The sequence below is a fragment of the Amblyomma americanum genome, chromosome 7 (assembly GCF_052857255.1).
Source record: "Amblyomma americanum isolate KBUSLIRL-KWMA chromosome 7, ASM5285725v1, whole genome shotgun sequence".
NCBI lineage: Eukaryota > Metazoa > Arthropoda > Arachnida > Ixodida > Ixodidae > Amblyomma > Amblyomma americanum.
Window position 1 is genome coordinate 118,818,341 of NC_135503.1, and position 27,275 is coordinate 118,845,615.

General features: G+C 47.2%; 1 protein-coding gene across 1 annotated transcript in view; it reads left to right on the plus strand.

Moving 5' to 3' along the window:
- Positions 1–27,275, plus strand: part of LOC144098022 (calcium-activated chloride channel regulator 2-like) — a 349,289-nt gene that overhangs the window by 246,270 nt on the left and 75,744 nt on the right. The gene's annotated exons all lie outside the window — the stretch shown is intronic.

The window sequence follows — 27,275 nt, forward strand, 5'->3', positions numbered from 1 at the left end:
CCCTTCCCATATTTTAATATGTTACCATTACTAATATAATATCACCGAAATCCGTCCGCGGTTAACTTCGGGTGGCAGTTAGTGAAATAGAGAGAAGGACAACTCCTCTCAACTTTCAGACGACATTGAAGCGGGAGAAGGGAAGACGAAGACAGGGCGGACAGCGACAGGAGGCGACATGTGGGGAGAGTAGAGAAGGCGTACTGAGTGTCATACTGGGGTTGCTGGATTGCTTCGTGAGAGTGGAGCGGGAGTACAGCCTGCTTCACGGCCACTTCCGGTGGAAGACTGATCAAGTTCAAGTTTTATTTCTTTTCTTACAGACGCTAATGTTTACTCTGTCGCAAATACTTTTTTGCCGAAGTTTAAATTGGGAGGGGTGTTTCGTGATACTTCCGAAATTTCCGAAGGTTTTGTGCCTGAAATCGAAAAATGGATTTCAACATTTAATTCTCTGCAGTGAAGGGCGGCACGCACTAAAGAATGATAATCATCCTTTCTAGTCTATAATTTCTTGTATCATGGAAGCCAACACTAAGTGAAAGCAAAGAGTATAGGAGTAGAACTTTTTGCTGGGCTAGTTGGTGCATGTTACTAAGAAAAGAAGCGCCAACAGAGACAAGACGTAAGAAGTGACACGGACAAGCGCTTACTGCAACTTTTTGCCTTCGGGATGTTCATGGGTAAATTCCAATCCATGGATTTGTTGTCTAAATATTTCTAGAATATCATTCATGGTGTCAGGGTATGTCGATGGGTCCTGTTTGTTTAAGACGACTAGAAAATCATCGACATACCTAAATACCTTCAGAACTTTCCCTTTGTCCAGAACAGGGTCCAAAACTTCATCAACGGCTGCGAGAAAGATGTTACGTAAAATAGGCGCCACACAAGAACCTGTTCAAATACCTTTCTTTTGAATGTAGACCCAATTTTAAAATTCGACCACCGTGGCACTTAGGAAGAATTACAACAACGTTAGAAAACTCTTCATTGACATTCCCACTGCATTTTGAAATGACACCGCACCTTTTTTCTCGATACAAGACTGAACGGCTAGGAATAAACCTTTGTGGGGAATAGAATAAAAAAGATCCTTAACATCGACCGAGAAAACGCTGCCTATAGTTCCACAAATCTGAAGAAAGTCTATTACACCAGTTAACTTCTTCGTTGCAAAGGGATCCTCTGCAACAAGTGAATTCATATGTTTTAAGAGGAATTGGCTAACAAGGCGTTGCCGAGACTCGCGCTCACTCACAATGCAATGGAACGGTACATCTACACTATGAGTCTTGGCAGTGAAAAGCATGCTTAGAGTGTTTTCCTTGCACTTACTTATAGCATTTGCAATCTTTTCCAAATCCAGGTTCCTACAGAGGGTGACTGCTCGAGATCTCACTTTTCCCGGCTTGAGACTTGTCACAGCGAAATTGTTTTCCACTGCAGCGCAGGTCTATTCTTTGTACCATCCCGGTGGTACCACCACAAAACCTCCTTCTTTGTCTGCTTGTAATAACCGCAGACATCTGTCCTTGAAAAAAGTGACGACGGTGTTGAACTCCTTTTGGCCCCCTGGGGACTTTTCCGAAGCTGTCCTTGTCAGAGCGTCTACTCCGTCCAACAAGCATCTCTCACGGTTCTCCGGCGAAGCCTTCCCAGACACACGCCTGTTCAATGAGAGAAGCTCGTGAGCCACAGTCATAGGAGCAAGGCTAAACTTCGGCCCCTTCGCCAGAAACCGTCTCACTTCTTCCGGGACTTGCGCCTGCCCCAGTACCTTCACTTCAGCACTGCTGTCCTTCTTTTCACGTGCCTTAGGTGTGTTACTCAGCATATGGCACCACCAGAATTCTACAGCCTGAGCGGCGAGCTTCCTGTATGCCCGGAACGTTTTCTCAGCGATACAGTCAGGGTTTCTAGTGTGACATGCGACACGTAGACAGTCGTAATAGAGCCGCACTTGCCTCCACAATTCCGATCGTAAGATCCTACACAACCTCTTTACGTCGCCGTAGGAAGGCCGAACGGCGCCGAAAAGAGCGATGAATTCACCTGGAACCAGGCCCTTCTTGAGACAGAACGCGATGTACCTGGCACGGCAGGTTGACCATGTGATGTTTACGACGAGGGCAGACAGTTGTGCCGTAGGAGAGGGAACACGTAAAGTACGCAGTTGGCCTAAAGTAAAGTTGGCCTAAAGTACGCAGGAAAACTAAAATGCAACGACGCAATTAATTATAGATGAGGAAAAGCATGCACTGAAGAACCGCGCTCCATAAATACAATGACACTAATTAAATGAAAAGACGTGCGCAAGAGAACAGGGCCGGCAATTCAAGAATTGGTCGTACGTAAGTAAAATACAGGAGTCGTTTGACATTAGACTGCGCTTTTTTCAAATTTCGTTTTAGGAAATTAGGCATTCTGCAGGCTATGGATGTAATATACTTACCTTTCCTCGACCACGTTAGGTTACATATAAAATAAGCACCGAGATACTTATACTCAAGTACTTTTTTGCAAGGAAACATTATGTAATGAGTACCTTGTTTGTAATGGGGAACACTTTCGAGTCAAAGAGGTTACGTGGCTTTTTGTAACGTTGGAAGACATTTCCCATTTTAAGCACCAGCACTGGAAGTATTCCAAGTTTCGCTGAAGTTTCGTCAAATTTTCTGACGCGTTCTTTATGAAATAGTTTCATCCTAGCTTCCTGTGCTTCGAATAATGCCCTGCCCATATCCCTTTGTACTACCTAATTTGTAGCTTTGATGCCGGCGCCTTGTGCTAATATTCCAACGGCTCTGATTTCTAACCTAGTCTGAATTTCTGCCTTTGGCACAATACATTCCCGAAACATAGCCCTGGCACCATTATTCTTTTCCTACTATGTCTGAGTTCTTTTTATCTGATTTATTCCCATAGAGCCTCATGTTCGTGGCATCTCTTCGCCCTCATCTTTTAACAGTCTGCTCCCGCTTTTCTGTGTACATCCCTCCTTCGTTTGCTAATGTCCCGAAATATTTGTATTCAGCCGCTCTCAGTATTCATGGCCTTTTGTTGTAAGCACCTGATTAGATGTATCATTTTAAAAATCACAACTGACTTAATTGCGCTAGAACTGAAACGTAAAGCCTTTCCATCGTCTCCACAGCAATTAACCGCGGTTTGGAAATCTACCTGGCTATCTGCTAACAGTACAACTCGTCCGCATACATTAAACCGGGCAGCCAATGCTCAACGACTTTTGCACCCAATCTGTATGACAGATCGTAACCTAGGTTGCTTTCTTTTAGCCTTCTTTCGATATTTGTGATATCAAGCATGAAGAGCAGCGGGTATAGAGGACAACCCTAGCTTATTCCTTTGCGTACCTGGACTAATGTCGTACTCCTCATCCCTTCCCATGTAATTTAAACTTCGTTGTGGTGGTATATTCCCGTAGGAAAGAACTATCTCTTGGCCGATACCTTTTTCCTTTAGTATGTTGCACAATTCCGTGTTCACGTTTTATGCACCGCTTATGACCATGAAGGCTAAATACGGAGGTCTGTTTTCCGCCTTATCTATTTCTGTGCACTTGGTAAAGCTGCCATCTAAGTGCCTACCACTTCTCAACCCGTACTGAAGTTCTCCGAGTATCTTATTACTTTCTAACCAAGACTGCATTTTTATTTTTGCCATTTGCACTGTCAGCCTGTATGCAGCAGATGTTATCGTAATCGTCCAGAAAGGTTTTATGTGCATCCTATACAGTTGCCTTTATAAATGAAATTCATTTTAGCCTGTAACCGGCTGTGCAGAATTTTCTTATCAGTTATAACGTTTTATAGTCCTAATAACAACATATTCCTGCTGCTTAGACCAAGTTGATTAGCCAGCTTCATAGGAATTTCGTCTAACCCTGCGGACGTCTCTGAACAGCGCCCTTTCCGAGAGATTTCACGTAATTTATCGGGCAGGACGGGTAGCGTTTTAGCTGATTTGTGTGTGTCTACACCGCCTGCACTCGAAGACAATTTTTTTTTTCTGTTCACGCTGCCGCGGCGTTTTGAAAGGAACTTGTTTTGCGCGCGCGCGCTCTGTAACCTTCGCTCGCGATTGGGCGCCGTTTTGAAACTTATTTTGGGCGCACTCTCGTGCTTTAAAGACAGCATCTCGTGTGCGCAGTGTTAAGCAACCAGCCCATGAGAGCGTTATTATCATGCCTAGTTTTGTGTCAACAGTGAATACTACGTCGTATAAGAAGTGAAAACTGCAATTAAAGGCTTCCTTCGAACCAAACTGTGACAGGAATAAGGTAGTGTTCTTTGTTTTTTTTTCTCGTCTCTTCATATTTTGCTTATTCACCTCGCTCTGCTTGCACCGTGGGTGCTGGTCACAAGTTTTCTGTTATTTGTTTCTTTTCTCTTCCATGATGTTTCAGTCATTTTCTCTGCCACGCTGCTCAGCTCAAGGTGCGGGCCAAATATCGCCTAGTTTTGGGGCGAAATAAGAAACCGCAATATCCGATGCCTGTGCTCGCTAATTTATCCAATTAGGTTGAAGATAGCGAGTTATAGCATGGGCGTATGGCTGGAAAGAGCAGTATGGTAACGCACCGCCGTTCCTGATGTTTTCGTGCTTCCCAAGCCGCTTTTGCGTACGGTAGTGGTCAACGTAGATGGCGTGTTTACACAAACAGGTAACTAAAATATCTCCCTTATTCTGGGGCCCTACACTACCCCGTTACACACATTCCACGTTCAGCCGTGGAACTTTTAATGCAGAAACCAGTAACACGCCACAGGTCTCATGCGCATCGATTGGGCACGTAACGCTATTCCGCGGCCGGTCGGGCTCTACAGCCCGTGGTCTGTAATCAGCAGAGCCGCAGTGCTACCGTGTGTGTAAGACAGAAGGCTAGTTCATATGAGGAATGGCTCCCTCGACCTTCGCAGTTTGGCGCGATGCCAATTTACACAGCGCGGTCCGAGTAAGCAGAAACATACTAAGGGCCACCGGCGCACTGTTTTGTTACCGCAGGCGATGCATCATTAGTATTTTTTGATTATTTATACAGATACCTACAGCGCCTTTGGAGGGGTTATTGTAGGGTGCAGGGAAAGGAAACAATATGAAAACACAGATGACCATATAAATTCAGTTCCGAAAGACAAGAGAGGATAAAACAAAAAAAACTACGTTTACAAGAGGTAACATGACATTGCATCCCTCAATCAAATGCAGCACGAAAACTGGAATCACATGCAGCAATAAACTTTACACACCGTCTCATAAGCTCCTTGTAGCGCTGTGGAAGGTACAGACGTCTTCAGCCAATCAGGAGAGAGCGTTAAACGTGTTCTTCCGAAACTCATCTGCTCACAGAGTACAGATCAATGGTTAGAAAACAGCCTAAATCGGCGAATTTATCGCTCATATGATTTGTTATAGGCGAGGTGAGACAAAACGAAGGCCCTGTGGCCCATTTAGTGCCAGTAAACGTGCTGAATACTGTAGTACCAACCACGAATCGATGGAAGATGCCGGGGCTAGCAAAAATCTTTGGTTCCTTTTTACGATTATTTTATTTAAAAAAAAACACTACCACCACCAACCACGAATTCAGTCCGAGGAAAGGGATCCAGCTCCCAACGGGCCCTATATTTTGGAAACAATGTTTGGGCGTACGCAAGAGGCGCGCACGTTGGTTCTTTCTCTTCTTTTCTTTTTTCTTTTTTCTTTTTTCTTTTCTCTTTTCTCTTTTTTTCTTTTTTCTTTTTTCTTTTTTCTTTTATTGCTTGTTTTGGCTGCGTTGTTGGTTATCAGTGGCGATAAGAATAGTTGGTCTATGTGTTGGCTCTTTCCATGCTCCCACCTGGCTGTGTTGTGCGCGTGCGCATCATTCCCTCCAATTCTGTATAAAAGGCGCGGATCGGCCCCCTTCCGAAATAAAAGTTGTTAGTTGTTAGCCTTGGTGACCAAAAATTTCGCGCATGCTCATTTTAAAGCAACTATCACAGGCGGAATGAGTTTCTTGCTAACATCGCCGTGTTGAAATGAAATGAAAATGGTTTTAGGAGAAAGGAAATGGCGCAGTATCTGTGTCGCATCTCGGCGGAAACCTGAACCGCGTATTAAGGTATGGGATAAAGGAGGGACTCGGAGAAGAGAAGAAAGAGCTACCGTAGTGGAGGACTCCGGAATTATTTAGACCACCTAAAGATCCTTTACGTGCAGGGACACCGCACGCCTTGTTGACCGATTATTATCCCAAGCAGCATTGCTAGCTTTTCTGGACGCTGGACGCTTTCTAGTCTGATTGTGCTGTTTTGTTATGCATTGTAACATTTTGTTTCATGCTTTTTTGGCGTCATGTCTTTTACGCGGTGATTATGCAACATATTATCTTTTGTTATTTAGTTCTTGTGTTGCTTTTCTTAGTTCTGTGCAATGCTTGATCGATTTAATTTTAGCGTATATTGTTTTCTTAAGCTGTCAGTGCTGTTGTTTTTAAAAAAAATTTCATGACGCCACTGTTTCCTTTTTCTGTAATTTTATTACAGTTCTGTTACTGAATTAGAATTTGGGTTGCTTACCTATTTACCAAAGGTGCTGAGCGAACCGCAAAGGCTCCCGTGTGTAATGCAATGTGAGTGCATAAAGATCCCCAGGTGGTCGAAATTATTCGCGAGCCCTCAACTACGTCATCTCTTTCTTCCGCTCTTCTCTCAGTCCTTCCTTTGTCCCTTCCCTTACGGCGCGGTTCAGGTGTCCGCCCACATGTGAGACAGACACTTCGCCATTTCCTTTCGCCAAAAACTAATTTTCCATTTTCTATTTACAATATTTTTATCACCGTTTACTTGCCATGGTATTTGTTACTGCGATTTATCCTGATAACATCATTTATTATCCTGTGCGCAGTTGTGACTGTTTTGCTTTCATGCCCCCACTCCCCTCCATTGTAATGGTCTGCAGGGCCCTTAGGGTACGTCAAAAAATAAATATTTTGCGCTAGGAAACGTAGAAACATCGTCTGTGAACTCATCGCAGCTTTGGTGGTGATGCAAGGAACTACTGAAATTGAGTATAAGTTGGGGTCCTTATTGGTCAGGAGAGGGAAAAAAATGGGGAATGTGCCAGTCCATTGTGCTCCGGCCTGGCGGTGCGGCCACGCTTAGTAGCAATGCGCGCAGTGTGTCACTTAACACCCGCAAAGGAACGCTATTTGCGCTGGTAATTGGAGAACGTTTCTCCCTTTCTCTGGAGGGTTGGGCTGCGTGCGAAGGCACAGCGGGAGAAAAGCTGGAGCTCGAAAGACAAACTTACACCAGGATACACGCAACACGTTTAAATTGCAAGGTTTCCTTCTTCCGCGCTGCGATTCTGACGGCACCCTATTCGAACTTGCGTGTTGCGTTAAGTTTCGAAATGCGCTCTCTTGCTTCGTCACTTGGTGCAAAAAGGGAAATTGGTCGCCAAATACCTGGCTACGGTTTTCGAGAACGACGAAAAAAAGAAAGTGCTTGCCGCGGTACAGACGCGTTGGCAGTTTGAATAAGGCCCAGTAGGCATTGCAGCATGTCAACGGCTCGTTATTTTCGCGCCCAACTTCCTTCACGTCTTGTGGGCTATTCCTGTTTGGCGCATAAAAAGCCTTTCATTTCCTTCTGCTGTTGTGCTTTAGAGAAAGATGTTTTGTTTGTTCTGAAAACTGATAATTGCATCTTTCTGTCTGCAGCTACGAACCCACCGTTGGCATGAACCCGATCTCCGCCGCGGCGGCCAGTTTGTTTCTGAAACGATTTCTTTTTCGCCCTTTCCAAGAAATTCTTTTTAACTACATGCTGAAACAACCTGTAAATGTTTGACAGAGGCTTACAGGACTACAGCCTTTATGTGAAAGGAGACTGTTCGTTTTACACAGTCCAACCAAGCGCTTACGCCCAGACAGTATCATGGGTCCTTCATTAAAAAATGTTTTAGCCGCTCTGGCTTACGTTCTCGCGTGCCGGTGGCCACACACACACACACACACACACACACACACACACACACACACGCACGCACACACACACACACACACACACGCACGCACGCACACACGCACGCACGCGCACACACACACACACACACACACACACACACACACACACACACACACACACACACACACACACACACACACACACACACACACACACACACACACACACACACACACACACACACACACACACACACACACACACACACACACACACACACACACACACACACACACACACACACACACACACACACACACACACACACATACAGGCATGCACGCAGACGCGCGCGCGGGCGCACGCGCATGCAGGCATGCACGCAGACGCGCGCGCGGGCACACGCGCGCGCGGGCACACGCGCATGCAGGCATGCACGCAGACGCGCGCGCGGGCACACACACACACACACACACACACACACACACACACACACACACACACACACACACACACACACACACACACACACACACACACACACACACACACACACACACACACACACACACACACACACACACACACACACGCGCGCGCGCGCGCACGCGCACATAGTGACCTGCCCAGCTTAAAGAAAGAGTGTTACTTCCCAAAGAAAAATGCTCCTTGGGCGAACATGCGCACAGAAAGAAACCGACTGCCGCGGCACCAATGAGCACTGTAGATATCGTCGGTTGACTGCTGCTAGTGCTGTGAGGAGAGCTGGATTTGGGACCGCAGCGGTGGCCAAGTGGTTCAGCATCCACCTCGCATGCGGGAGGTGCAGGGTTCGATACCCAGTGCCGCCGGCTACCCATCGGTAATACAATGAGTACAAGCTTTCCCCTGGCCTGGTGCTCGGCCTCCTTAGGGTGAAATGCTTGAAAAAGGTGTATTTGACCCCACCTTGAGAATTCGGAAATACCTTGTGCCATAGCACTCTTTTGCCAAAGATGCCCTTGCGTCATAAAAATCCTTAATCATTATCATCAGAACTGGATTTAAACTTGATTCAGAACACTACATTTAACTCCGTCACCCTTAACGACCAGTGGTTATCTTGCATTCGCATTATATGCACTGCTGCTACTCTGCGAAAAGGAAATTATTTGCTTTTTTTTGGAAACACGGAAGGAAAGACCGTACTTCAGACCAGTAAAGGAGAAAACGTCCGTATTCTGCCGTAGACGTTGCAAGGTAGAAAGCTTGAAGAATCTGTTAGGCAGCAAAACTTAACACGACACAACGCTCCACTCTATAACTGTTGTGTTACCACCAAACGCATAAATATCTTGCTTAAAGACGGCGAAAACAGAACAAAGGTGTTCATGACGTGACGCCGCTGCCTAAGGCCGGTTCACACGAAGTGCAACCCGATTTCCGGTCCGTCTGTTGCCTTGCTGGCCAACAGTGTCCATGGACAAGGACGGCTAATGACCGTGACCATCTATAATGAGACTAACGCCTTGTGAAAAAGTTAACGGCGATAATCAAATTAGTCATGGGTGCGGCCTTTCCCCTTACCGGGACAATGCACGAGCAACATGGAGCGGAAGTGGAGCGTCACGTAACTTTTGTTCTGTGAGCGAACGGTCCATCTTCTGAATCGGCCTTTACTCTCATGCACGGATGGTCAATAATAATTTCGTATCAGAAAAGAACGGCGCAATATAGCAAAAGAGTTCGCTTCGGATCAGGGCTTCGCTTCGCTTCTGTTCAGGGCTGCCCAAAGAGCTAAAATACTCCAGGTCGTAGCACCTACGACGAGTATTATAAAACGGTTGTTGTGTTAGAACATATCAATATCGGGCTTCAGAATTGCATATGCAGTATTGAAATCGATAAATAAAACTTTTTAAAACAATTTTGTTGATTCATATTTGAATAGCGCAATAAAACAACGGGACACAACGAAGAAAGGACACCACAAGCGCTGACTTTGTTGATTGTGAGCCATTATTTGCACTTTGCCACATTTGCAGTGGGTGCCAAGTATTAAAGTCTGACAGTAGATAAGCAAATGGTTTATGCAGTACCAATTTTTTTAAAATTGGGCGGAGAAAAAAGAGCCCTGTATGCTAGCTACATTAGCTATTTCTAGCAACAAAAGGAGGGGTGTGCGCAGCGAAGCAAGCTGTGCTGCTGCTGATACACCTCCTCCCAAAACCTTCCGCGAAATATTTAGACTCTCGAGTTCAACTCGACAGCTGCCTACGATCAATTTTATACTCCTACGTCACTTCGTGCGCTGCTTTGGCGGCGGCTCCACTGTGCGTTTGTTTTCAACGCCATTTGCCATCTTTGTCAAACCGCAAGCTCCAATCACGTTCTGGCGTACGGAAGACCGCTGTGTGTGAGGTGAGTGTAATTTCACTCCTTTGCATTCAGTGGTTTAACGCGCCGGAGTCTTATTTTGCCTTTCACTTGGAAGGTAGGTGCTGTCTCAAGCGCTGCCTGCCCCAGCGTAAACAACTTGTAGTGCTGCAAGTTTTCAATAGCCCTGCCACTAGGTAACAATAATGTCGCGTTCATTTAGCGGTTATTACAGAATGCTATAAAATGTCTAGTACACTACCAAGTAGAGTGCAGCTGCTTCTAGTTAGCTTTCGGAATACGAGGCTGTTCTTTATGGTGGAACGATGTTTTTTTCGCTTTTAATTATCCTATAAAAAAACAAGAAATCACTAAAAAGAGAATTGGTCAGCACGAATGTTCTTTGAGGCGTATGACAATTACATACTGCCACGGAGGGGGCGCATCCAGTCCTTTCTGCTTCTACTTGGGGTGAAGCTTGGTTGGCATGGTTCGTAGGGGTCGAGGCTGTTGAGAAGTGGGGAACGGGCCTATTGTGAAAATATATCTTTCCGACCGGGAAACCGCGAGCACGCCGATCACAGCCGTTCGGGAGAAGGCGCCCTCCTCTCACCTCGACATGGATGTCCGTTTTGTTTTTTGTTTTCTGCTGCTTTCCATCTAGGAGGCCGTACCATGCTTCTTCCTCTCTTCGCGACTGTCACGTTCGTTCTTTCAACGAGCTGAGCAGCGTGTGCGCTGTCGGCTGTGGCCGGTGAATCTCGTCCGCGCCGGTGGACGCCAGCCATTGCGCCCCTTCCGTCATTACAGACTTGGTTCCACGCGCAACCCGAGCTTTCCTGAGCGGTCTTTGCGGGCAACTGCCCCCCGACAACCCTTCGCCGCGGCTCCTGTAGCGGCCGGAGTCGCCCTTTTCCCTGCTGGGTGCCCAACTCCACGACGCTAATGGCGGTGCGTCTGTCCAAGCGCCCCTCTCCCTTCCCAAGCGTCTGCACTGGTTCCCAGCGCAACCTCCTGCGCCGTCGGATTTTCTCCGTGCTGTGCTCTGCGCGCACCTTAATGTGAAAGGTCGACCTTCAGCGCACTTCAGCCATCATCACCTGGATTATATGATTATATCCGCGGCATATTATTCCCAAGAGGGAAATTTTGCTTGCGCGCCTTCCGCGCTCCTCTCCGTTTCACGAGCGCCTTAGTGCGCCCGTTCTCATAATTTGTTTCTCTTTGACGTTTGCATATGCTCGATTTTATGTGCTTTGTGCGCAATTTGCTACACTGCTCTCTCCTGTTTTTGGCAGCATCGTACACTCTGTGCATGTAGCATATGTGTCTCACAAGTACGTTTAATGGTTACATACCGTAAGCATGGCTTGAGAGCTGAATGCCTCTGATGTATAAAAAATGGCCCGCTTACTGCACGACGTGTGACACATTCAGGCTTCATGGAGTGGAGAATGAAGGCAGTACTACTTTTATAATGAAAGCCGCAGCACAACCCACAGGAACAGGAATAAATAGCTTACACAATATGCTGACCCGAACGACATAGTGTGCATGGAGGATCTTATGATGTTTGAACTCATATTTTCTAGCGCTTAGTGATCACAAGGGACAAGCAAGAACACAAATACACAGGACGTATTACACATGACATAATACACAGGACGTACGTCCTCTGTATTTGTGTTCTTGCTTGTCCCTTGTGATCACTAAGCGCTAGAAAATATGAGTTCAAACAATATCCAACTAGCCCAAGTTTCTGCCTTACTAAAAATCTTATGATGTACCTGTCATGTCGTGCTAGAAGGTCGCCGAGGATGTGTTGTTGTTTTTGTTGTCCACATACTATGGCACATGCCCACATAGGGGGATTGGCCAAGGATTGGGGGCACAGAGGGTTTTTCAGGTAAATAATTTCTTGACGAAATTAAAATGAATGGTAAGGACGGAATAAGTAAAGAAAAAGGAACGACAAAAAAAAACGGGAAATGCAGAACGCACGCAGGAGATCGAGACTGATGTTTATAGAGGAGTAGTTAAATGAAAATGATAATTTTAAGAATAAAAATAATATTGAAAAAAATAAAAGATAGCAGGGTAGCCGTCTTAATTTTATTAAAAATTTTGCACGGCAGTAAAAACAGACTTGTGGCTGTACCCAAGTATGGTGGCTCCAAACTACAATAAGACTGGGCTGTTCAAACATAGGCCAAGCTGTTGTAGAGGCTTCATTAAAAACCGTCTTCGCATCATGGTGTACCGGAGACAAAACAACAAAATATGGTCTATGATTTTGTGGTCACCACAAAATACGCAGACGGAATTAAGCGCCAACCCAAACCTGTGCAAATAAAAATTTAAGGGTGGGATCCGGGAGCAGAGCCTTGATAGAGATACCTCAACCTGCCCTGAATGACATGATTGCCTGCTCCAAGAATACCTCAGGTGCATGTAATCATCAGATCTTAAAAGAGATACAGTTGTCATTCCTAACACATTTTGTCGCCGGAACCTCACTGCTGTAATGTACGCTGTAGCCGGAATGATAGGTAGCACGGGGCCAATGAGGGACTCCTTTGCCAGGCAGTCCGCAACTTCATTGGCTGTTACACCCGTATGACCTGGCACCCATGTCATGTGAACAAGGCTCAAATTCAGAGGGAGTAAGGAATGGAAGATGTTTAGAATTGGCGAATCTACAGGCTAACCAAGGGACGAACACAAAGAAAGAGAGTCTGTAATCACAGCCACTGAAGAGAAAGCTGGCTCTAGTTTGCGAAGAGCAAGCACCACCGCCAGAAAGTCCGCTAGGAAAATTGGTGTGTAGTCGGGAAGCCGCACAGAAAAAGACCAATCTAGAAGCGGGCAATATATTCCCGCCCCTGCCTTTTCATCAAATTGGGAGGCGTCAGTAGCTATCGTTAAGGTAATAGTTAGGCTTTGTAAATGATCTTCTAATATTGAATTTAAAATGCGGGGTAGTAAATGCTTAGCGTTTTTCGGGAAAAAGTCATCACATACAATTTCTACAGAGTACCCACTGTTTTTTTGTCGGAAGGATGTTGTACAAAAGAACATTTAAAGGTTCAAGCAAATATTGTACCATAACTACCTTCGGAGTATGAAATCTAGGCCAGTGGACTCCAAAAAAGGAAGTCGGCTGGCAACAAAAAACAGACAAGGAGCGGTGTAAATCTGACTCATATATCCTTAGGTACGTCTGAACAGTTAGGAATTGAAATCTAGATGATAAAGAAGGAATGCGGGCTTCAAGATAAAGCATGTTATTGGCCACACATTTTGGGAGGCCAAGGCACAACCGAACCGCTTCCCGCTCCAAAAGAACGAGAGGGCGAATTTTGTAAGGAGCCGTATCAGAAAACAGCAATGATCCAAATTCTAAAATTGGTTGGACATGCAAAACATATATCAGCAAAATTGCATATCTCCGCATTCCAGACCGGGGATTACTTAATCTGGCAACATGCCCACAGCACGAGCCCCTTTCGCTGCGACACGGTCAATGTGAGGGCGCCATGTGAGGCTGTCATCATAAGTGACACCAAGATATTTTAATGACTTAACTTGAGGAATATTCTGTTGCTGTTAACTGAGAGACAGATGAACGGGATCTATCATTTGAAAAACTAGTACAGCGCACTTGATTACATTTAAGGTGAGACGTAAGTCACAAAACCAGCTTTCAAGCAAATTCAGGTACGATTGCAGGCGCACATAGAGAGATTTAATGTCAGCTGCAGCAGTGAAAAATGCAATGTCGTCCGCATAGATGAAAGTGCGAATGTTTTGATGTCTGGGAATGGAGCTCATTAGAATATTAAAGAGCACAGGCGACAAGATGTATGTTAAACGCGGGCCGATGCAGACGCCTTCTTTTTCTGCACGTAGTACTCACTGCAGAGGTAAACGAAGAACTGATTGTAACAGCTGAGCATGGTTAGACTCTTTTTCTTTTTGTAAACTGCGTTCAGGTGAATAGCCACCCGATTCTTGGCCGATCCCCCAGTGTGGGTATGTGCCATCTTTTGATAGGCTAACAACAACAACAACAACGACTCTCACGCTTCCCTCCGCGAGAAATTTGGAAGCGCGCTTCTACGACTTCTACGCTTTCGCTCGCAACATACATTATCGCGGAAAGTGGCGGCAAAAAGTACATACCCTTAATGTCAAGTGACAGTGCACTCACAGGTCGCAGTAACAGCTCATTGGGGTATTATTATACATCTATAAGGTGCTTCACGAGCAACGAATTCTTAGGCCTCACAACATAGAGGTTTTTTGCACGTACTGTCCGAATGTTTGTTGCCGCATAGACCACTTCGAAATGATGACCCGTAACGGTGAGCCTTCCTTCAGCGTCTTTGCTCTGAAGAAAGGCATAAAACGTTAGTCTTAGTCTTGCTGCTTTTCTGAGTGCGGAAATGATTGTGAGGCAGATCAGCTCTTATCAAATGATTCCACAAAAACTAAAAGATACGGTGAAGCTCTGAAAAGCAGTGCACATAATAAAAGTTTCACAGCTGATCATGAATCTGAAAGGCCCATGTCTTAGGCCCGAATCCTGAAACGCTCCTAACCTTAGACCATTTCCGTACCTTCCGCAAGGAGCCCTTCATGCTCCCTAAACGTAAGGCGACCTCAGAAGCCCAACGCGGATTCAAAAACTTCCTTTCGCTTTCCCTGCGGAAGGAGCGCCTCACCAAAGAAAGCGGACCCGAAGTGATTGCTGGTTCTGAAGATACGTTCAAGAAATGTAAAAAATTCGCAACTAATTGTCAAAGTAAACTGCCGGCGCCGTGAAATTTACATGTATACTTTTATACCTGAGCATAAAGTCATTTTGTTTTGTTAACAGGTTAAAAATAATTTTTAAAAAGCTGCATTGTGCAGTAAAGCGAGCTGACCCTGGCAACTGTGGTAGCATCTGAGCGTCGTTTTTTGGTTGTTTGGAGATCGCTTGGTTGTGCTGGTTTTTTACTATGCTTGCATTTGCCGTGCCAGGGAAGTCGTATTTCGCTGAACTGAAGAGGTCTTGCTGACCGATTTTGTAAAAATGCACAGCAGCGTAATCGAGTGCAAAAAAACGGATGCCGTATGCCTGAAAGCGAAGGGAAAAGCATGGGAGCGGCTATGCATTCAGTACAACAGCTTGCTGCACGTGCGCGCCCGTGAAGTCAAACAACTAAAAAAATTATGGGAATATCTGTACAAAAACTGAAGAAGGCAAAGGCGCAGTAGAACAGGAGCGTGATGGGCACAGGTACGTTTTGGTTTATTTTTCCCCCGAAAAGATGAAATCTTTTCTCCCCTCGGAAAGTTGCAAGTGTATATTATAACGGCGTAGATGACAGCCCTGCCGAGTCGAGGCGGCCGTGCCGCATGTGGCGGTGCGAGTGCCAAATCCCTTCGATAGTGACAGGCCGTCGCAGTCGCCATCCAGCATGCCATCCAGCCAGTCCGTCGCCGACATTATTGGCGGCACGGTGCTAGAGAACGCAGCCTGAAGACAGCGCCGATGGTTAGCGGAACATCGTTTCTACTTCGACTACCAACGTTTCTGTAGTTCTGAAGCACATTCGCTGGCATCACTGCATCGTAGTGAGTGCTCGATCGCTGCCCGTGCAATTGCGATCGAGAAGTAAATGGATTGCTGGCCTCGCTTATCGACGTTACCATCCTCAAACATTAAAAAATTAACGGCTCGACCACATATGTGCCCTGTTAGGAATCAATATTTGCATTTTTTGTTGCTTATGCAACTGCTAAGGGTACTTCCTTTTCGTGGAGCACAGTCTGCACAACACATTAGCGGATTATGTAAAAAAGAATAGCCTGTTCCTGTGCCACTTTTCTCAACTTGCCAACTCTCCCACTGCAATATAGTACTCTGCTGCCAGGAATGCAGACAGATGCTCAACTTTTTCATAGAGAACTAGTGCCACTGTGTGACTATGCAAACACCCTATATGCCTGCTCTGAATGCACGTCATCAAGCTCCCATTGCAACACAGCTGCTTGAGCTTATTGTCTTCAAAAAAGCTGTAGAGAACATCATGCCTTATGTCTCATTAAAGGGCCACACATAGAGGTGTTTGAGCTTGGGTTTAAAATGCTTGCACTATGGAGAATACAGGTCACCGAGCATTCATGTCGCGTACGGGACCTCAGAAGAGAGCGGGAAATTTACGATACATTTTTAAAAATTGCCGCTTTCGCCCCTCGCCGCGACGCGCGGTGCCGGGTTTTTGCACGAAAACCTGGCAGACGAGGGAGGGAAAGTCGCGAAGACGCGGAAGTTCAAATTTTGTCCGCATATAACTCAGCTTCCAGAAAACGCATTAAAATAATTCTTGCTGTGGGATAATTTTGAACTGTCGTCTTTTAACATCCCAGACATATCGCACCTTTATTGAGACCCCCTTCTCGGTCTCTTTAATGCGGTACACTATAAACATGCACTATCATAGTTCCTGCATTTTTTTGTTCTGAACATATGAGCAAGGTTCCAGGAAGTTTGCTTTTCTTATATGTCATTTATTGACTTTGTTGTAAAACATAGTGAAATGTTTTATCAACGTCCTTTTCTGCAGAATTCGTGATGAGCCTGGGCGAGGGTGTCCATGCAGGGTTCCTCGACGGTTCTGAGCTGAGTTCTTCAGCACCCCCTCTTATTCCTTGTGGGCCATCAACAGACGACACGGCCACAAGGGCTTCATGCAGCCAGAGTACAGAAGACGGACGAGCCCAGCAAGGCTCTGCAGCTGAGGCAGCGGTCGCCGTCGCCAAGGCAGTCGACCTACTGCCGTCGACGCAGCGCTGTCAACGGAGCTGGAGGCATGCTTTCTTTCTGAAGAAGATGAGCGCAATCAGAGGCGCAGTGAGCACGAGAGAAGGCTGCAGAACGATGATCAAAGTTGAGCATGCCTTCAAGGAAGAACTGTACGCAAACGAACGGCGGAAACGCAGTGTGTTGCATAAATTGAAGGTTCGGGTTTTGAAAGCCAAAGAGCAGGTCCAGAACTTGAAGCGAGAAATTCTTCTCAGAAAGCTGCAACTCCATGCAGCAGAAGGCAATGCTGAACCCGTCCATATGCCACATACTGAGTAAGGTCCTTTTTATAGTCGTTTTCATCTGTCTTATAGAATCTGCACTGTCTTCTTTCACTCCCTCCTTTATCCCTTTCCTTACGGCGCGGTTCAGGTGTCCAACGATATATGAGACAGATACTGCGCCATTTCCTTTCCACCAAAAACCAATTATTATTTATTGTTATTATTGCCTGACATACTGGCATTTATTAGGTGAACCCACACAAACGCACATTTAATACACCCTACGTGACACACACACTAGAACACAAAACTAACAAAACTGACACAGAACACAGAGGCTATAAATACACGCGACCCGGGCACACTGCTACCAGCGTCTACTACTAGCGTTCTACTATCCGTGGTCGGGGTTCGTGCTCACGGTTGGTTCGGTGCGGCTCGGCGTTGTATGGATCGCGTAGCCGGCGTCGAGGCGGCGTTCGACGCGCTTGGGCTGGCGTCGCTGGCTGCGTCGTACAAGCTCCAGGTCCAAGCGCCCGTGGAGGTGATGCCGGTGTTATTGGCGTTGAGGGCACCACCCGAATGGGTGGCAACAGCGCTGGAGACACCCCTGGCCGTATCAGGTGGTAGCGTCCTCCGTTGACTCCCGGGAACGGGCTCAGGCACGGCAGGAAGTCCACGATGCGATGTCGTAGAACGCGAGCTCAGCGGAGCAGCAGCCGGCGTTGCTCTCTTCCAGCCGATGTGTCCCTGACCTGCCGGAGCCTCCGCTTCTCTGCTGTTCCCCCCAATGCCTCGCTCTAACTCCCCCTTTTATAGCCTCGTTGTTAGTCCACGTAAGTCTTGTCGTCGTCTTCTCTTCTCCACCAATCATCTCTCTCCACCTCTCCGAATGCTTCTCCACCAATCATCTCTCTCCACATCAACGAATGCTTCTTCTTCCTCTTCTTTATTCTTCGGTTAATTCGCGTCGTCTTCTTCACACCTTTTTCTTTTAAATTTTAATTCACGCTCCTTAATATATGTGACAATCATACGGTGACAGCAGTTGAAGAACTTCTGTTGAGAGGTCTGGGACGTGAGTAGCTGGGAGCGTGCAAGTTGGCGGGCCCGGTTGGTCAGCGAGAGCAATGGCGTTTTGGGCGTATGCAGATGGCGGAGCCGTAGAAGTGGGAAGCAGCGTGTCCAGAGGGAGCAGGGGCTCGCGGCCGTACAAAAGATAAAAATGGGAGTAACCGGCAGTGTCATGGCGGCCGGAGTGGTACACGAAGGTCACATAGGGGAGATGATATCCCAGTCGCGATGGTCTGGAGAAACGTACATAGCCAGCATGTCGGTGAGAGTGCGGCTGAGGCGTTCAGTGAGGCCGTTTGTCAGCGGGTGGTAGGCGGTGGTGAGCTTATGTTTTGTAGAGCAGGACCAAGTAATGTCAGCGACAACTCTGGACAGAAAGCATTGGGGTGGTCGGTAAGAAGTTGACGGAAGCACCATGATGTAGGATAAGGTCGGTCAAAAGAAAATCGGCAACATCAGTAGTACTACTGGCGGGGAGTGCCCGCGTGATCGCGTAGCAAGTAGTGTAGTCTGTTGCACCAGCTACCCATTTGTTTCCCGGGTCGATTCCGAAAACGGTCCCAAAAGGTCTAAGCCGACGCGATGAAAGGGTTCGGGTGGGACGTCAATGGGCTGGAGCAGACCGGCTGGAAGAGTGGTAGGGGGTTTCCGCCGCTGGCACTCGTCGCAGGCAGCAACATAGCGGCGTGCACAGTGGTAGAGGCGGAGCCAAAAGAATCGACGACGCACGCGGTCGTAAGTACGGGAGACATCCGAGTGATCAGCAGTGAGGAGATCATGAAGCTCTTGGAGGACAGCAGTGCGAAGGTGCTTGGGCAAAACGAGGAGGAGGTCTGTGCCAGCTTGGTTAAGGCTCCTGCGGCATAAAACTCCATCACGGAGCAAAAAGTGGCGCATCGGAGGGACGAATGTGTCGGTGTGAAAGCGGTCGATAATTGAGCGCAGCTCGGCATCGCGGCGCTGTTCTTCGCCCATGTTCCCATGTTAGCGAGGGCAGAGAGAGAGCAGAGAGCGTCCTGTCTTCAGTGCCAGGATTGTCACACGGGCCAACTGGGCAACGGGAAAGGCAGTCGCCATCGGCAACTGGGCGAGATTGGGTCAGTGGAACGAAACAGGCGGTTCAGTATGACAGGCGAGCGTATTCGGTACTGAACAGTCGCAGTGATGCATCGACTAGTTCTGGATCCAGCAGCGGAAGTTTGAGGTGTAGGACACCCTCCGAGCAGTCAATGAGGGCTGAATATTCAGCCAAAAAAGCCAAGCCGAGGATAAGGTCATGGTCACAGGTGGTCAGCACGGTGAACTGAATCAATAAACTTTGGCCGGCAATAGTAACGCGCGCGGTACACATGCCGTCCACAGCAGGCGGGCGACCAACCGCGACGCGCACACGGGACATGGCAGGCGTGAGGACTTTGCGGAGGCGACGGTGGAGTGCAGCACTAATCACTGATATATGAGCACTGGTGTCACTCAGGGCGCACACAGGAACATGATCGATAGTGACGTTCAAGAGATTCAGTCGAGTGGTCGAAAGAGGATATGTGGAGCTTTTCTTTAAAAGTGTACCAGCTTGTCAGTTCGTCTTCGTGAGCTTCGTACCAGACTCGTGCCGCGCCACTAAGACAGAAGATAGCATTCGCTAGCATCACGGTGCGATTCCACTGGTGGCAGGTGCTCACTCGTTCATACAGGCTGAGCCAGTCGTCGACATCGGTGTCCTCGTTCCCAGAAAATGTACCGGGGTGACGCGGAGCAGCCATGACTACGAAGGGAGTTGTGGAGTGCTTCGTGACTCGCCGGGTAGAGCCATGATGGTAGTAGGCTCGGTCTGACGACCTTTTCGGAGCTGCGTGGCGTGGAGACCGTCTGCTCGGCCCTTCCACCAAAGATGTTACGTGTAAAGAAGTCTAGGCAGGCACAAGGACGACCGGAGCACAGGGCAAAAATCTGAACACCGAGCGGATCGCGCACACACACCAGACACTTCCTCCACTTCGTCTTTTTGGAAATTATACGTTGCAATATGCAGCATTACTCACAGTTTACCTCAACACAGTGTCCGTGCAGCTGTCAACATCATTAATGAAGCAACGCTGGATGAGGTGCCTTCGATGCTGGGTGCCAAAAATTGAATCGGGTTGACGCAAATCCGCACCTGCATCTTCCGGCTCTGGCGCATCGCCATTAGAGATAGGATCCCGCAATGTGCAAGCAACGTTATGCAGTTCTGGACATGCTGTTATTATTGCAGCTGGCAACTCTGTCAGAGTTTCCAGCTTTGCCCTCAGGCAAGCAAAACGTCTCTTCCACGTTTTGCTTGCCTGAGGTCTCTTCCAGACGCCAAAAGCCCGCTCAATGGAATTTCTTGGTCTGATGTTACTCCTGTTGTACTTGTAAGGAACATTACAAATATGACCTTGCATGTGTTTCACATAACTTCAGCAAAGTCAATTCTTCTTACCTTTTCTCTGAAGTGGTTCGAGGGTTCCTCAATGGAGTCATCAAGGAGGGCGAGCAAGCGTATCCTTGGTCGCCAAGGAGAATGCCATTCACTGCCTGCTGCTCGTACATGACTGACACTGTGCTGTTATAAAAAATTCGACTGTCATGGACAGAACAAGGCCAGCTTGGCACGACGTCGAAAAATTGAAGCTCGGGCCCCGAGACCACTTGTAAAAGCAAAACAATGATTACAGACAGTCGCATGTGAATTGACGCATACTTTATGTGCAGAGGTGGCATTTACAGTCATCCACACATTTGTCTAGAGCACTGAACCGGCTCGGCCTTCTCTGCATTTGTAGCATTTGCCACTGCTTGATGGGCTTCACAAAGCTTTTTCAGGCACGAGTTGGTACCCATTGAAGTGCACATGCACTATGGATAAGTATGTGGTCGGAATATATACAAATGTAATGCCACAAGTTAACAACAGCAGATTACCTTACAACTTCTTCTCTGCACTTGTGGAATTCGCCGCTGCTTGATGGGCTTGAGAAAGCTTTCTGAGGCCCGATTTCGTACCCATTGAAATGCACATGCACTGTGGATAAGTATATGGTCGAAATGTATACAGATGTAATGCCACAAGTTAACAACAGCAAGTTACCTTACAACTATATGGTGTGTGTGCGTGTCTGTGTTTCTCTTGTGTACGAGCTACAGTGTCACTACTTGCGGGGTTCATGTACCGAGGTAATGATAAATTTTGCAGCCGAAACTGTACAGCAACAGCCAGAAGCCAACAGATGCTCTTCTGGACTTTTTGCACGTTGGCAAGAAACGCGAATTGCCGTCTTGTCAATTTCGCAAGTTTCTGAAAAGGGCCACTCTCCTGCACATTTATAGTGAAGACCCCTTTTCTGTTACTGATAACTTCGGCATTATCTTCACCGGGGCTTTTTATTTGGACATGAGTGCAATCGATACACCCAGTAACCCCGGGGAATCTTCTGATCGCATGAAACCTGGTTGACTGACGTCGTTTCGGCGGTGTTTGGTAGCCGGACATACTTCGGATAAATACGCAGGCAGATCAGCTGTGTCACCTCCTAGATGCTTTGGCAGCCACAGGGTTGAGACGCACACGCAAGGTAATTACCTACAACAGTTTGCATGGCACCCGCTTCATATAGACGCAAAGCGATGGGTACCTTCAAAAGAGCAGGTAGCGGCGCTCCTCTAGTTGTCACTGCTTGTATCCATTTGCAGATCTTCCAGTATAGCGATAACTGCTTGCTTTGTAAAACGATACAGGGCTAGGAACTCCCCTTCACTGTAATACTCCACTGGGTTTCGCCAGTCGGATGCCGGACTGGAGTCAACGTCGGAGGCTTGTAAACGCTGCCGTAGAGAAGGTTGTGTGCGCGTCGCAGAAACATTGCGTTGCTTTCGAAACTATCGTCTCCAGATACGTATCGCATAGTCGTCATTCTTCCAGCTCCACTTGTCACAATATGAGCAAAAATAAGATGCGATCCACGGGACGATACCAGCAGTCAGTAGAATCCGGCCTCCATACTGCGCATGGTACTACTTTCACAGCCGAGCGTATCGTGTGCAAAACCGTGCGGCAAAGCATGCGTTCAGGTAGAGGAGCGAGGTTTGGAATCATCAAGGTAGCATGCCGGCTCACTTAGCGCGGGGAAGCACCAATGATGCCCTAACTTAGGGCTTCTTAGTAGAGGACGTTTCAGAAGTGACTTCAATCACCTTACGGTGTGTGAGGCGCCATTAGTAAGGTAAGGAGCGTTTCAGAATTCAGCCCTTAGTCCATTTTTCACACCACACGCATAAGTTACCGGGTGATATTGTCTTCACCTTAAGTCATGACGCCTTTGTGCAAAAACTAGTGTTTTTTATAAAAAAATCCGATTAAGAAGTCTAGATTCCTGCATATGATCAACTTCAAATTTTCTGTACTTTTTCATTTTGTCTGTTGTTTTGTATTGGTGTTGCTTGTGGAACTATGTTTGGAATATAGTTTATTTCTAACTGTACATCCCCCCCCCTATGTAATATCTGAAAAGGGCCTTTAGGGTATGTGAATAAGCAAAAGAAACACGCCGTCTTTTGGGGTCATTATTTCGATAAGGCCACACCGCAACGGACATGGGTTAAATTTCTGCAAAGCGCCCTTTCCGAAAGCTTGAGAATCCGTTCCTTGTGAGGCGCACTAAACTTTGGCAGCAGCAGCGGTAGAAGGCACCGGTGTCACAACGCTCTGTTCCTGCTGTTTACGGTGATCAAGGCTTCATCCGTATTACATGGCCTGCTGAAGAATTTTCTGGAGAACTCGTCGACAATCCCTGCTGCGTCCTTTCCGCGGACACGCTCGTTCTGGTTTTCCGTGGTTTACATCTTCCGCTGCTAGTGTCACCAAACCGTGGTTATTCCAGCCAACCCTGCTGTGGTCATCAACGCCGACCTTGCTCACTTTGGCAGCTGCAGCGGCAAAAGGCACAGATGTCACAAACCTCTGCTCCTACTTTTTATGGTGATCAAGACTTCATCCGTATTACAAGGCCTGCTGAGGAATTTTCTGGAAAAACTCGTCCACAATCCCTTCTGGCTCCTTTGCGCGGTCACGCTCGTCGTGGCTTTCCGCGCTTTGCATCTTCCCCTGCTAGCGTCGCCAAACCATGATTCTTCCAACCAACCCTGCTGTGGTCATCAACGCCTTCCTTGCTTACTTTGGCAGCTGCAGCGGCAAAAGGCACAGGTGTCACAACGCTCTGTTCCTGCTTTTTATCGTGATCAAGACTTCATCTGTATTACAAGGCCTGCTGAGGAATTTTCTGGACAACTCGTCCACAATCCCCTCTTGCTCCTTTGCGCGGTCACGCTCGTCCTGGTTTTCCGCGCTTTGCATCTTCCCCTGCTAGCGTCACCAAACCATGATTCTGTCAACCAACCCTGCCGTGGTCATCAACGCTTTCCTTGCTTACTTTGGCAGCTGCAGCGGCAAAAGACACGGGTGTCACAACGCTCTGTTCCCACTTTTTATCGTGATCAAGACTTCATCTGTATTACAAGGCCTGCTGAGGAATTTTCTGGACAACTCGTCCACAATCCCTTCTTGCTCTTTTGCGCGGTCACGCTCGTCCTGGTTTTCCGCGCTTTGCATCGTCCCCTGCTAGCGTCACGAAACCACGATTCTTCCAACCAACCCCGCTGTGGTCATCAACGGCCACCTTGCTCACTTTGGCAGCTGCAGCGGCAAAAGGCACAGGTGTCACAACGCTCTGTTCTTACTTTTTATGGTGATCAAGACTTCATCCGTATTACAAGGCCTGCTGAGGAATTTTCTGGAGAACTCGTCCACAATCCCTTCTGGCTCCTTTGCGCGGTCACGCTCGTCCTGGTTTTCCGCGCTTTGCATCTTCCCCTGCTAGCGTCACCAAACCATGATTCTTCCAACCAACCCCAATGTGGTCATCAACGCCCACCTTGCTCACTTTGGCAGCTGCAGCGGCAAAAGGCACAGGTGTCACAACGCTCTGTTCCTACTTTTTATGGTGATCAAGACTTCATCCGTATTACAAGGCCTGCTGAGGAATTTTCTGGAGAACTCGTCGACAATCCCTTTTGCCTCCTTTGAGCTGTCAAGCTCGTCCTGGTTTTCCGTGCTTTGCATATCTTCCGCTGCTAGCGTCAACAAACCGTGATTCTTCCAACCAACCCTGCTGTGGTCATCAATTCCCACCTTGCTCAGTTTGGCAGCTGCAGCGGCAAAAGGCACCGGTGTCACAACGCTTTGTTCCTACTTTTTATGGTGATCAATGCGTCATTCGTATTAGAAGGCCTGGTGAAAAATTTCTGGAGAACCCGTCGGCATTCCCTGCTGCAACCTTCCCGCGGACACGCTCGTCCTGGTTTTCCGCGCTTTGCATCTTCCGCTGCTAGCGTCACCAAACCGCGATTCTTCCAACGAACCCTGTTGTGGTCATCAACGCCCACCTTGCTCACTATGGCAGCTGCAGCGGCAGAAGTCACAGGTGTCACAATGCTCTGTTCCTGCTGTTTACTTTGACCAAGACTTCATCCGTGTTACAAGGCGTGCTGAAGAATTTTTCCGGAGAACCCGTCGACAATCACTGCTGCGTCCATTCCGCGGACACGCTAATACTGGTTTTCCGTGCTTTGCATCTTCCCCTGCTAGCGTCACAAAACCGTGATTCTTTCAACCAATCCTTCTGTGGTCAGCAACGCCCACCTTGCTCACTGGTAGCTGCAGCGGCAGAAGGCACAGGTGTCACAACGTTCTCCTTCTACTGTTTTGAGGTTTGGTCCTTTTGAATTGTACCCGATCCTAGCCGTCTTTAATCAGCTGCCGCTCCCTGCGAAAGTATTGCGTGTTTTACTGCTAAGTTTGTGTCTGTTGTCGAGCTTGGAAAATGACAGGATCTGATAAGACATGCCGTACGTGCCTGAAGGAGCGATCTGCGAGTAGCCTGTTCATGAATGACTCGGAAGGCGATAGGTCCCATCAACAGAGACAATGCTCAGGCAAAACTGCGGCTAAGAACAAGGCTGCAACATTCTTTGACACATTGAAATGTCCTCAATGCTACTCCTCTCGTTTAAGAGGTTCAAGTAAAGGCCGAATTGATGGGGACATGTTCGCAGTTACACTTGCCGTACATGATAAACTAATGAAGATGGAAAGCCTCCCGGAGAAAGTAGGCAGCACTGAGAAGTCTATCATGATGATGTCTGAAAAATATGATGATGTGTTAAAGGTCATGTCGCGGCATAGCGCAGAATTGATAAAACCCCGGAAACGTTTTGGGGCAACTGAATCCCGCAATGACACTGAAGAGGTTAAAGTGCTGAAAATGGCCATTAATGAATTGGAGTGCAGAAACGGGCAGCAGAACACAGTAATTCACGGTGTTAAGCAATCTGAAAATCAGGACTTCCTTTGCAAAGTTAATGAGGTTGACCAGTCTTTTAGTCTATCTGATCTACGTCCGAAGGACATTTGCGCTGTGCACAGGCTTCCTGCCAAGCCAGGCAAAATCCCCGGAGTCATAGTACGCTTCGTTCGCCAAGACCGGAGAGATCAATGGCTACTGATCAATAAGAACCTGATAAAGCTAGAATCTAAAGTAGGAATAACAGAAAACCTTACGCAGTTAAACCGGCAGCTGCTCCTATCGCCAAGATATGGGCGGACCGCTCTAGGTATCAGTATGGGTGGTGTCGAAATGGCAAGGTTTTAGGGTTCTAGTGTAGAAGGCAACCGGAAAAAGTGCTCATGTCATTCAGAGCGACGACGATTTGGGAGCACTGTCCGAGTAGAGTGCTCCCTTTTAAAATAGCTTGTTTGTCTGACTGGAATGTTCTTCACAACTAACGAGTTGATGATTATGGATTTTTATGGCGCAAGGGGATCTATGGCCAAAGAGCGCCATGAAACCAGGTATTTTTCTTTTTCTGTAGTTGGGGTCAAAGACCCATTTCCCAAACATTTTAACCTATATAAGCCGAGCACCAGACCAGGGGAAAGCTTATACCCATTGTATCACCGGTGGGTACCCGGCGGCACTGGGGATCGAACCCCGCACCTCCCGCATATAACTAACGAGTTAAATAACCTAGTAGCGCGTGGTCCTGAGTGCTCACCTTTGCTCATTATAAATATCCAGTCTATTCGTGGCAAAATAGATTCTCTCCACGTGTTTTTACAAAAATTCATATTTGTGTTCACGGCTAACATACTAACTTAAACGTGGCTTTCTGATGATTCTGAGTGTTTCAGCCTGTCCGCTTACAGTTCGTTCTTTCTGAACCGTAAAAACAGACGTGGAGGTAGTGTGTGTTTGTTCGCGACTGTTTACATTGTGAATGTGTTAATCACCTTAGTGTTGTTGCTTCTGATAACGAGGGGGTGTGTTTAAGTAACAAATTATTGTTCATTGTGGTTTACCGGCCGCAGCAGGGATGTGTTGAGACATTTTTGAATTACTTGGAACAAATTTTTTAGTTCGCAAGTGAAAACAATTATCATGTGCTACACGGTGCTCATTTTAATATTGATATCCAGGAGGCGTCCAATAAAACTCAAGAATTCTTTGTCCTTCTTGAATAATATCTACTGACTATTGTAATAAATACACCCACCCGTATAACACCTACATCTGCAACAGTTCTAGATCTTTTGTTAACTAGCATTGAATCTGAAGTCTTATCCGGTGGTGTTCTATGCTATGCCACGAGTGACCACCTTACCGTGTTTTTAGTGTGTAAAATTTCTGGGCCAAGTACATACCGCAAAAAACTACCTTC